Raw genomic sequence first — 13,361 nt, forward strand, 5'->3', positions numbered from 1 at the left:
AAGCCAGAAAGGGCAGCAACTGTTGCTGCCCTCGTAGATGGCAACATTTCCATGTACCTGCAGGCTCTCGATCGGTGGCCAGTGGGCTGCTACAATGGTAGCCACTTGTGCATGCAGGCAAGGTTGGCTACAGCGGCGCCCGCACGCACGGTGGCCACCTGCGCACGGGCATTATGCCCGCGCGCAAGGGTGGCGCCTACCGCCGTTGGGCCCGCTCGTGATTCACTAGCAACGGTGGCAGCGAGCCCTAGGGAGCGGCATTGCGCCCGCGGGTTGAATTGCATTGTTGAATTATTCTCTTTTTGTTGATGACAAAAGGAGATAAATAATACCAAAATATGGTAAATTGATGACAAAATTGGCATTGTAAATGTATGTAATGTATCCTATCATAAATACTTATCATAAATACCTATATGTGTTGTGAATGCTTGAAATATGATTGGTATCATCAAATACAAATGCTTGAAACATATCGAAATGTGGCATGATTACTTACAAATGATTGGTATCGTCAAATGCAAATATCAAATGTTTGCTTGAAACGTATCAAAATGCTTACAAATATTTTAATTCCTAGTATCATGCTTGATTTCGTATCAAAATGATAAATGTTTATCATGATTACCATGATTTATTTCATATTGGAATCATGCCTCGAATTAATGAATTGGCATTTAAAAAAAAAACTTGAATCTTGAAAATTTCATATTTAAAATTTCTATCACATGAAAAAATGATGATTGTTTATCATCTTTCCATATTGGACTTAAAAATGAATGTCATATCTTGACATCATTTTTATTGATAAATACGTGGTATCATATTTTGATATTAGTAAATCATGATAAGAATCATGATGTGCAAGTTGATAAGTTTAAATGAATTTAACTTATCGGTTTGATGCTTGAATTCAAAAGCCTTAAATTCAAGAATGTCTTTTCTCAAGTATGACATATAGATAGGGGGAGTTAAGGTTAACCCCATCATCAATTGACTGTCATCATAAAAATGGGGGAGATAGTTGAATATTAGATTTTGATGATGAAATCAATTATAAATTGTTTGATCTAATCTGTATGTTGAGAAAAGTGTGCAGGATTAACTACAATAGCAGTAAGACATAAAGAAGGTGTTGTGTCGGAGTCAAGTTCAAGATCTTGTTGGGAGTTCAAGAGTTCGTCGGAAGTCCGAATGCTCGTCGGAATTTCTGCCAGAACCAACCAAGAAGTCCAAGAGCTTGCCAAAGAAACTCATTGGAACTCGTGAAGAAGATCGTCGTAAAGTCTAGGAGCTTGCCGGGAGTCTGCTGGAACATTGCTAGGAGTTCGTCAGAAGTTCGCCGGAAGCTCACCGAAAGAACAATTGACATACCGGAACAAGAGTGCTTTAATTTTGTCTTAATTATTGTAGGTAGACCAAAAATTGAGTTAGGATTGGGAGGTAATCCCACTAAATTAATTAGGGGCCAACTGGGCCCTTAAAAGGGTTGAATTGGGCTGGATTGAACAGTCATTCAGCACCTGAAATCATGGTCAGTGGTGGCACCGCCTGGGAGACCTAGTCTCCCAAGTGGTCTAGGCGGTGGTACTATCTAGATTGGGCAGTGGTACCACTAGTAGTTAATGCTGCCAACGGTGGTACTGCCAGAGCTCGGTCTCCGAGCTTTTTAAGGCGGTCGTATCGCCCAGACTGGGCAGTGGTACCACCCAGTGTCAGGTGTCATCAGGCAGTGGTACCACCCAATAATGGTGGTGGTACCACTAGTACCCTGAAATCCGGGGATATAACACTTTTTGGCTCCAATTCTAAAGCCAATTGGGGCCTATAAATACCCCACCATTTTCTACAAGAAAGTACATGAAAGCATTAGCATAGTCTTGAATTTTTGAGTGTTAAAGTGTTGTAAAAAGTGCTAGAGTTCTCCTCCTCCCTTTCTAAGTGTTGAGATCATTCAAGAGAGGTGTGAGACTTGTAAGGATTATCTCCTAAACCCGTGAAAAGGAGAAAGCACTGTAAAAGGTGGTTGGTCTTCGCCTATTGAAGGAAGGCCATTAGTGGACGTTGGTGACCTCGACGGAGGAGGAATCCGAAAGTGGATGTAGGTCACAATGATCGAACCAATATAAATTCTGGTTTGCATTTTATCTTGAGCAATTTACCTTTATTGCAAGCTACTTTACTTTCTTACTGATTTCTCTATACTCCGATATGCTTTCAAGTTAAAATCCTTACGAAATGATTTTCGTCGGAATCAGGTTTAATTGAAACGAAGATTTTTGAAACCGATAATTTTTTCGCGGTACTAATTCACCCCCCTCTTAGTACCACTCTTGATCCTAATAGGAGCAAAGAGAATGAGGGTTGGAGAGGGGTTTAGAGGTGTGGGGAAGAGATGTAGGAGGGCTTGGGGTCGGTTCTATCGATGGCCCTAAAAGCCTTTTTATAGGGTAGAGTTATCGGCGATGCCACCACCTACAACCAGTGCCTACTGGCGGTGCCACCGCTGCCGCACTATTTTCCTCAACTTATTATTTTTCTTCATCTAGCATCATTGCTTCTCAATAGGTAAGTATTCTTGCGTACTCTTTTAAGCAAGATCATAGTCATTTTGTGGTGCGAATGCTTATTCGCATAAATATCGTATCAAGTCAAAATGAAGTTCAATTTTCATAAATGGGAGGAAGAACTTTTATTGAAATTATCAATTCATAAAAGACCAATCATACCAATGTTCTATGAATTAGATTTCCCTTTTTTTTTTTGCAATGAGAAGAAATGATAGCAAATGAAGTCTCAATTTTCAAATGTCGAGAAATCCAGAAATCCGAAAACTGTGAGAAAGGAACTCATGCATAAGAATTCTCAAGTTTCAAATATTGAGAGATCAAGATGAAGTGTTTATCACATAAGATTTCAAATAATCATTGCATCATCAAGTCATCAAACATGATCTTATGGAATATAAGTATCATTTTGTAACTGATAGTTTTAATTCTAATGATATTTTCTTTGTTATTTTGGCTAGAGAGCTTTATGAGTTATTTTGGATCTCCGGTCATACGCTTTGAGCATCCACTATCAAACTATCATTCTTGCTCCTATCTTGTGATGGTAAACATTTCTACAAAAAATGATGATTTTTATGTACCCATTTGACCTTGGGTGCCTCAACAATCGATCTACACAACTTATCATGATGCATTGAGTCATTTGAGGTTCCTTTAGGAACCCAAATCAATTTTTATGGACTACATCTCTTAAACGGACATTGATAAGCAATATGTCCAAATTTGTAATAAAAGTTGTATTTGTTTTGGAGTGAAACATGCAAGGCAGGGCCTTTAATAAAGGTGGTTGGATTTTGGTGAGAGTTACTCACAAATTCGATTTCGTCTCTTCTATGAATGTGACTCTTATTGCCAAGGATCATATTCAAGGACTTGGTACCAACCTCAAACTTTTCTAAGGTTTCTTTGAGTAGTAAGTTTTCCTTTTTAAGCGTTTCTAATTCATCACATTTTATGCAATGAGCTAAACTATGATTGTGTTCAACTTTTAATTTATCAAAATTACTAACAAGAGAAGCATGCTCCTTTTTTAATAGTTTATATTTTTTACTAACTAATTTACATTCATCAAATAAATCATGAAAAGCACTTAGTAATTCATCAAAAGATAAATTTGCATCTAATGAACTACTTACCTCATCTCCGATAGCCATTAGTGCATAGTGAGCAACTTGCTCTGTGTTGGTTAGCTCCTCTTCTTCGGATACACTTAAATCGTCCTAAGTCACTTTAAGAGCCTTCTTTTTCTTTAGTTGCTTCTTCTTTGCTTAAGAACATTCACTTTTGAAATATCTTAGCGTCTTGCATTCGTAGTATATAACTTGTTCTTTCTTGGGTTCAAATTTATTTTATGTCATTTTAAATTATTTTTTTTTATGAATTTTTTGAACTTTCTTGTCAAGAGTGTCAAGTCATCATCATAGTCCTCATCACTTGAATTTTCTTTCAAGTGGTCTCCTTGAGTTCTTAGTGCCATATCTGTCCTGTTCTTTGGAAGGTTGTTCTCAAGCTCTTCATGAGCATTGTAAGTCATCTCATAGGTCATTAGTGGCCTGATAAATTCTTCGAGAGGAAAGTTGTTTAAGTCCTTGGCCTCTTGAATGGCCATTACTTTAGGGTCCCAACTCTTTAGAAGGGATTTCAAGATTTTATTAACAAGTTCAAAGTTCGAGAAATATTTGCCAAGAGCTTTTAAACTATTGACGACATCCGTACGGGTATATATGTCGACAATAATCTCGCTTGGCTGCATTCGAAACAATTCATAAGTATGAACTAAAATATTTACCTTTGGCTCCTTTACTCTACTAATGCCTTCATGAGTAAGTTCGAGTGTGTGCTAAATATCAAAAGTCGTTTCATAAATAGACACTCGATTGAACTCATATTTATCTAAAGCGCAAAATAAGGCAACCTTGGCATTTAAAGCGAAAGCCTTCTTCTCTAACTCATTCCACTCGCTCATTAGAAGAGAAGACGTTTGAAAGCCATTTTCTACAAGGTTCGATAACTCAAAATCTATTGAAATTAGAAAGATCCTCATTCTAGTTTTCCAATATGTGTAATCTGTCCCATTGAACATGGAAGGACGTGTAATTGAATGACCCTCTTGATTGCATGTAAATGCCATCTCTCTTGGGTTTCAAACCAAACGAGAGTGACCTCACTCTAATACCAATTGTTAGGATCAAGAGTGGCACTAAGAAGGGGGGGGGGCGGGGGCAGAGGGGTGAATTAGTGCAGTAAAAAAACTACGTCGATTCCAAAAATCTTTTATATGATAAAAACCAGTTTCGACTCAAATCATTTGTTTCACTTTGAATAAGTAGAGAAGAGAAGGTTGGACAGTTTGCATGTAGTAAAGTTAAATGCAGTAAAGAGAATTCACAGTAAGGAAAGAACACATCAAAATTTATAGTGGTTCGGTCGTTTTGACCTACATCCACTTCCGATTCCTCCTCCGTCAACGTCATCGGTGTCCACAAATGATCCTCCTTCAATAGGCGAAGACTAACCACATCTTTATAGTGTTTTCTCCTTTTCACGAGTTTAGGAGATAACCCTTATAAGCCTTACTCCTCTTTCTTGGATGATTACAAAGCTAAGAGAGGGAGGAGGAGGACTCTTCTCACTTTAACAACATATTTTTACACCCCAACACTTAAGATTTTTTATATTTTTTATTCCACTTTTTACCCTTTCATGCAGAAAAGGGTAGGGTATTTATAGGCCCCAATGGCTTTAGAATTTGAGCCAAAAAGTGTCACCTTCACGGATTTTAGGGTACTAGAAGTACCACCACCATTATTGGGCGGTACCACTGCCTGACTATTTGACACTAGGCAGTACCACTACTTGACAGAGCTCTCAATGACTGAGCTCTGGTAGTACCACTGCCTAATAGGCAGTACCACCACTTGACAGGCAGTACCACCATTGGTAGGTAATAATTGCTGGTGGTACCATCACCCAGAGCACCTAAGAGATTGAGTCCCAAGCAGTGCTACCGTCGGCCGTGATTTCAAGTGCTGAATGGGTTATTTAATCCAGCCCAATTCAGCCCTCTCAAGGGCTTAGTTGGCCCCTAACTAAGTTAGTGGGATTACCTCCTAATCTTAACTCAATTTATGGTCTAACTATGGTAATCAAGACATTTAACAAAGCATTCTAGTTCCGGTATGTTAATTGTTCTTCCGACGATTTTCCGACGAACTTCCGACGATCTCTCAGCAATGTTCCGGTAGACTTCCGACAAGCTCCTGGACTTCACGACGATCTTCTTAGTGAGTTCTGATGAGCTTCTTTGGCAAGCTCCTGGACTTCTTAGTTGGTTCCGGTAGAACTTCCGACGAATATCCGGACTTCCAACGAACTCTCGAACTCCCAACGAAATCTCGATCTTGACTTCGGCACAAGATTTGCTTTATGTCTTACTGTTATCATAGTTAATCCTACACACTTTTCTCAACATATAGATTAGATCAAATAATTTACCAATTGATTTCATCATCAAAATCCGAGATTCAACATATCTATCTCATCGTCGTCGGTTCAGTCAGTATTTTAGTGCATCTCTATTCATCGCGATCGTCTGTCTTGGCCTTATGGGTCCTGTTATCGCCTCCATGCTCTCGTTGTGCCTTCTCTTATAATTATAACTTAATTTCAGGTATGCAGGCCCGATAATAAATGAGAAAAAAATTGGAAGCTCGCTGGCTCCAATAATAATAATAATAATCACATGTACACACACATAACACCATTCATGATCGTCTGTTCACATCACACATCACATGTACACTTCACCATATAGGACTACTTGATAATAATAATAATAATAATAATAATAAAACTATTTAATTAATTACTTTGTAGCCCTTGGGGTACACTACCCTAGGGTACCCTATGTGGCTAGGAAACCTTGGTCGTAGGACTGCCTTGGGTAGCCAAGGTTCCCTGGCCACTAATGTGACCTCTACAGCAAGGAAAGCCTAGCTACAAGGTGAGCATGGGCGGCTAGGAAACCCTAGCCGCCACCTTGATCTATGGGGGCGACATCACATGTGCAATGAAAGAACCTAAAACAAAATTTCCAAAATTCCCAAAGATGTGTTTGCCGTCGTACGAAGATTGGGGCGCAAAATTCGTGAAACTTAAAACTATGCATATTAAATATTGTGTTACTCAGGGAGATCGTATATCCCTAAGTCCCTACAGATCTATAGGAGAGGGTGAAGTAGGTCAAGCATCCTCCTCTTTAGTAGTGATCCACACAGCAGGGCTGCGACGATGCTCCCTAAAACTCCAGGTTTGCTATTTGAAGAGGAGAAGGGGAGAGGAGAATAGGAGGTGGCAACCAAGAGAGGCTCTAGCCTATGAACCATTGGTTCCCTCCTATTTAAAGAGGTCTCTGGTTAACATAACCGTAATGGATCCTGCCCTATTTGGTATCCAATAAGATAGGGCTCCGGCGGATATCTCATATCCAAACTTCTACTTATCGCAATGCCTACCATATGTGCATGACCCTCTAGGCCCAATATCGAGTTAGTCGTGAGAGTCATACCTATCAGAACTCCTTCGGGCTCAATGAATAATTATCTCCATAATAATTCACTCAACTCAACGATTACGGACGTACTAGGCCACACACCGCAGTCCCTAGGCGAAATAAGGGAATCCAATCCATTGAACTTGTCTATGTTAAGAAAAGAGTTGACATTAAGAGGGGGGGTGAATAAGTGCAGTGGCAAAAATGTTAGTTTTGAAAACTTTTAGTACGATAAAAGCCAAACTCGAAAATGCTTAACTTGAAAGCGTATGCGAGTATAGGCATATTAAAAGCATAGTAAAGAGGAGTGGCAGTTTGCTATAAAAGTAAAGTGCTCAAAGGAAATGCAAACTAGAATTTTATAGTGGTTCGGTCGTCGTAACCTACATCCACTCCGCCGATTCCTCTTTCATCGAGGCCACCGGCATCTGCTATCGGTCTTCCTTCAATAGGCAAAGACCAACCATCTTTTAAAACTTGATTATCCTTTTATCGAGTTTAAGAGATAACCCTTACACCGCCACTTACTCCTCTCTCAAACTATTCTAACACTTAGAACTTTTGAGAGTAGTTCACACAAGATTGCAGTAGCGTTTCTTTATATTTTTACTCTCAAGTCTTGTGTAGTTTAACTAGGGATGAGATGAGTATTTATAGGCATCAAGTTGATTCAAACTTGGAGCCTAAAAATATCTCATCTCGGGTTTCCTAGGTTCGGGTGGTACCACCGCCTGTGTTAGTTTGACACTGACACTGCACTGGGTGGTATCACCGCCTAGACTGGTGGTACCACCGCTTGGCACTAGGCCACTGGGTGGTACCATCGCCTGACATAGTCTCGAAGACTATGCCACGACGGTGTCACTTCTTGGGTCACTGTTTGGGCCATTCATTGGGCCCAACATAGTCCTTACATGGGCCCAATTGGCCCATAATTGGGTTGGCCCAATTTCAATCTTAATTATGTGCTAACTACGAATTATAAGACATATCCTAAGCTAAACAAGTCCGTAAGTCTAGTTTCTTCTAGCGAGCTTCCGACAATCTTCCGATGAACTTCCGATGATCTCTCGGCAATGTTCCAATGGACTCCCGGCAAGCTCCTAGACTTCACGATGATCTTCTTGGCGAGTTCTGACAATCTTCTTTGGCAAGCACCTGGACTTCTCGATTGGTTCCGGCAGATCTTCCGACGAACGTCTGGACTTCCGACGAACTCTTGAACTCCCAACGAAATCACATTCTTGACTCCGAGACTTCATTTTGCTTTATACATTGCTATCGTAGTTAATCCTGCACATATAAAAATACACTTCGATTTAGACAATTATTACTAAGCTTGAATCATGTTGTCCGGCATGTCATTGGTCCATCGATGCTTCGTCCGATTCTTCGGCACATCATCCTCTCTTATGGCCTATTGCACAATTGGCCAGTTGACTCCGCAACTTCGATATCCTTGGCACAATATCCGCTCTTCTTGGCCCGATGCCCGAATCCATGGCCCAAAGCCTTCTATCGATACGTCGACCGATCCTCCAACTTGACGTCCAATCTTCTAACATGGTCCACTGTCCCAACATGATTCTTCTTGCTTTAATCGTCTTATCCTGATTGAAGCATCTTGCATCACTCAAATGCAGATCAAATCATAAACACTTATCAATTGGTTTCATCATCAAAATTTGAGATTCAACAATCTCCCCCTTTTTGATGATGACAACCAATTGATGACAGAGTTACCCTTAACTCCCGGAGTTTAAACAAACTCCCCCTATCAATATGCCATATTGATAGAATCTTGAATTCAAGCTGAATTCATATAATTGCAAATTTCATCATGAATATTTGCAACACGTCATCATGATTATACTTCTCCCCCTTTGTCATCAACAAAAAGGAGAAGTGTACCTTTCATGTGTTTGGACATACAAGTTTAAATCATTGCATAATAAACATAATATCCATTTTTACAATCATACAAGCTAGCAAAAATTTTGAGATTTGCAAGTTTGTAAATTTTGCTAGATGTGCAAGTTTAGCATGTTTTGCTTCTTGAGATAAGCAAGATAGCAATGTTGCTTCTCTTGAGATTGGAAGCTAGCAAGTCTAGGTGATGTTTAAGATAGCAAGTTTTACATCATGCAAGCTAGCAAATTTTTACATCATTTTAAAAAATGTAAGTTAGCAATATTTCGAAAGCAAATGCAAGATAGCTTTCTTGTTGAAGTATGACAGCTAGCGATTCTTGCTTCCTTTAGCAATGTGCAAGTTTCAAGGTTTTGCATTTTCTTGACTTGTGCAAGCTAGCTATCTCCCCCTTTGTCATTATAAAAAGAAGGGAAGAATATAATTTTGTATCTCTTTTTCCCTTTACAATAATTTTCAAAGCATGACAAAGGTAAAGTATCAATCTTATTTCAATATGTTTATGCATCATAATAGTTTCAAATTAAAACATACATAATTTTAAAACTTTACATTTCATTTTTCATGCATGATACAAAAAAAAAAATATCATTATGACCATATCATACATGATACTAAGACATTAAAATTTTTAAGCATTTATCAATATTTTGATCATGATACCAAACATTCATCACTTAAAGTATTCATGATACCGAACATTAAATCAACATTTATAATACATCATTTTAGCAATAAATCATAGCATTTTAAATCATGATGGTATCTAAATGTCAAATTACATTGCATCCCATATTTCATGCATATTTTTATTTCATTGCATTCATTTCATCTTATCAAGAAAAATTAATTAGGTGATGAATACAAGGAGTTAAACAAAAATAAATCATATCATGAGAGATAAGATCATGTAAATAGCAAAAGACATGATTCATATATTAAATCTCCTCTTAAATAAAATACCAAGAAGAATCGTCGAAGAATGATTAATGAAAAATCTTGATTTATAATAAATCTTAATTTGTAAATATCAAGGAATCAAGATCATGATTTGAATAAAAAATTATTCAAATTTAAATCATCAAAATCATTTTCAAAGTCCAAGAGATTCATAAAAATGATACAAATGGATTCATCAAAATCAATAAGATAGAGAAAAATAATTTTCAAGAAAAATATTTTTCTCTTTTTAGTTGTTTCAATTCATATGATTTTATTTCATTTATGCCGAATAAAAATACGTATCATGTTTAAAACCGAAAGTGAATGATTTATTATGATAAAGATCAATAAGGCATAAATCACAAAAATCATCATGCATCATTTTTAAATCTCATGCATAATATAAAATCACCAAGCATGGTACCAAAAATTTTAATATTTTCATTACATAATTACATCATTATGCATCATCGAAAATGATTTCATCAAACATAAAGCATTTTCAATCAAGTTCATTTTGTTTGTTGTAGTCATGCATTTTTCTTTTTAGGTGAATCTAACTTTTCATGCTTAGTTTTCATACAAAAGCCATGCATTATTTTCAAAACCGAAAAAGCAACTTTCATTACGGTAAAAATCAATAATCCATAAATCACAAGAATCATCATGCATAATTTCGAAAGATAAACTCATTAAGCATTATTATCAAATCATTACTTCAAATCAAACATGATTTCATTAAGTGTTTTCAATCAAAAGTAATATGGAAATCATTAAGATACACATTTTCATTAAAACATCTAGCATGATTTAAGTTTGACATTTTGTTCCTTTATCATAACACATGCAATTTTCATGATTATTTTTAAAATTACTAGATAAGCACGATTCCTAATTTTTTACATTTTTATTTATTGAACATGTAATTTTCAAGAAAAATAATTATTCTAAACTAAATTAAAATTAACTCATGAAAAGCATCATGTAATTTCGAAATAAATCAAAGGCATTTTGATTACCTCATCATCGAAAACCGTTAAGGCATAGTTTATCACCTCGCCTTTTTTGGATTATCCTCCATCTTCGGATGAGCTCGTTTCGTCCAAGATTGCTTCCTTCTTCTTGCGTTCATAGCAAGTAGTTGCATTCTTTTTCAGTTTATTTTTATTCTTCAATTTTAGTTTCATGAACTTTTTAAATTTCATAGTGAGGAGTTCATGTTCACCATCACTTGAGCTTATGCTCGAGTAGTCTTCAATTGTTCTTAGTCTGAAATCCTTCCTGTTCTTTGGAAGGATATTCTCAAGTTCGTTTTGTGCATTGTGTATTATTTCGTATGTCATTAATGAACCAAAAAGTTCTTCAAATGAAAAATTATTAAGATCTTTTGCCTCTTGTATTGTTGTTACTTTCAGATCTCATTTCTTATTAAGAGAACGTAAAATTTTGTTTACAAGTTCAAAGTCCGAAAAACTTTTACCAAGTGCTTTTAAACTATTGATGACATTCGTAAAACGGGTGTACATGTCTTCAATGGTTTCACTTGGTTTCACATGAAAAAGTTCAAAATCATGAATCAAAAAGTTGATTTTTGAATCTTTAACTTTGCTAGCACCTTCATGTATGATTTCAAAAGTATGCCAAATGTCAGAAGCTATTTCGCAAGTAGAAACCCGATTAAATTTGGTTTTATCTAAGGCGCAAAATAAAGCATTCATAGCTCTAGCATTTAAAGAAAAAGTCTTCTTCTCCAAATCATTCCAATTGTTCATTGGAAGAGAAGACATTTGAAAATCGTTTTCAATAATATTCCATAAATCAAGGTTTAAGGAAAGCAAGAAAACTCTCATACAAGTTTTCCAATAAGTGTAGTCCGTCCCATTGAACAAGGGAGGACGAATGAGAGAGTGACCCTCTTGAAAGCCGAAAAGAGCCATTTCTCTTAGGTGTTAAACCAAATGAGAAATATAAGGCTCTGATACCAACTATTAGGAAAAGAGTTGGCACTAAGAGGGGGGGGTGAATTAGTGCATCGGTAAAAACGTCAGTTCTGAAAACTTTTCGTATGATAAAAGCCAAACTCGGAAATGCTTAAATTGAAAGCATATGTGAGTGTAGGCGTAGTAAAAGCACCGTAAAGAGGAGAGGCAATTTGCTATAAAAGTAAAGTGCTCAAAGGAGACGCAAACTAAATTTTTATAGTAGTTTGGTCGTCGTGACCTACATCCACTTCATTGATTCCTCTTTCGTCGAGGCCACTGGCATCTACTATCGGTTTTCCTTTAATAGGCAAAGACCATCCACCTTTTACAACTCGATTCTCCTTTTACCGGGTTTAGGAGATAACCCTTACACCCCCACTTACTCCTCTCTCAAACTATTCTAACACTTAAAACTTTTGAAAGAAGTTCACACAAGATTATAGCAACGTTTCTTTCTATTTTTACTCTCAAGTCTTGTATAGTTTAACCAGGGATGAGAGGGGTATTTATAGGCCTCAAGTTGATTCAAACTTGGAGCATAAAAATATCTCATCTTGGGTTTCCTGCGTTCGGGCGGTACCACCGCTAGTGTCAATCTGACACTGACACTACACTGGGTGGTACCACCACCCAGACTGGTGTTACCACTGCTTGACACCTTGCCAGGGGTGGTACCACTGCACAGACTGACGGTACCACCACTTGACATAGTCTCAAAGACTATGCCACGACGGTGATACTTCTTGGCTCATTGTTTGGGCCTTTTATTGGGCCCAACACAGTCCTTACATGGGCCCAACTAGCCCATAATTGGGTTGGCCCAATTCTAATCTCAATTATGTGCTAACTACGAATTCTAAGACATTTCCTAAGCTAAACAAGTCTGTAAGTCTAGTTTCTTCCAACGAGCTTCTAGCGATCTTCCGGCGAACTTCTAACGATCTCTCGACAATGTTCCAGCGGACTCCCAGTAAGCTCCTGGACTTCACGACGATCTTCTTGGCGAGTTCCAACAAGCTTCTTTGGCAAGCTCTTGGACTTCTCGGTTGGCTTCGGTAGAACTTCCAACGAATGTCTGGACTTCCGATGAACTCTCGAACTCCCAACGAAATCGTGTTCTTGACTCCGAGACTTCATTTTGCTTTATGCTTTGCTATCATAGTTAATCTTGCATATGTAAAAATACACTTCGATCTAGACAATTATTTCTATGCTTGAATCATATTGTCCAGCATGTCATTAGTCCATCGACACTTCGTCCGATTCTTTGGCGTATCGTCCTCTCTTGTAGCCTATTGTCCAATCGGGCAGTTGACTCCGCAACTCTGATATCCTTAGTGTAATATCCGCTCTTCTTGGCCCGATCCCTGAATCCATGGCTCGAAG

Source organism: Musa acuminata, chromosome BXJ3-9 (genome assembly GCF_036884655.1).
Source record: "Musa acuminata AAA Group cultivar baxijiao chromosome BXJ3-9, Cavendish_Baxijiao_AAA, whole genome shotgun sequence".
NCBI classification, from domain to species: domain Eukaryota; kingdom Viridiplantae; phylum Streptophyta; class Magnoliopsida; order Zingiberales; family Musaceae; genus Musa; species Musa acuminata.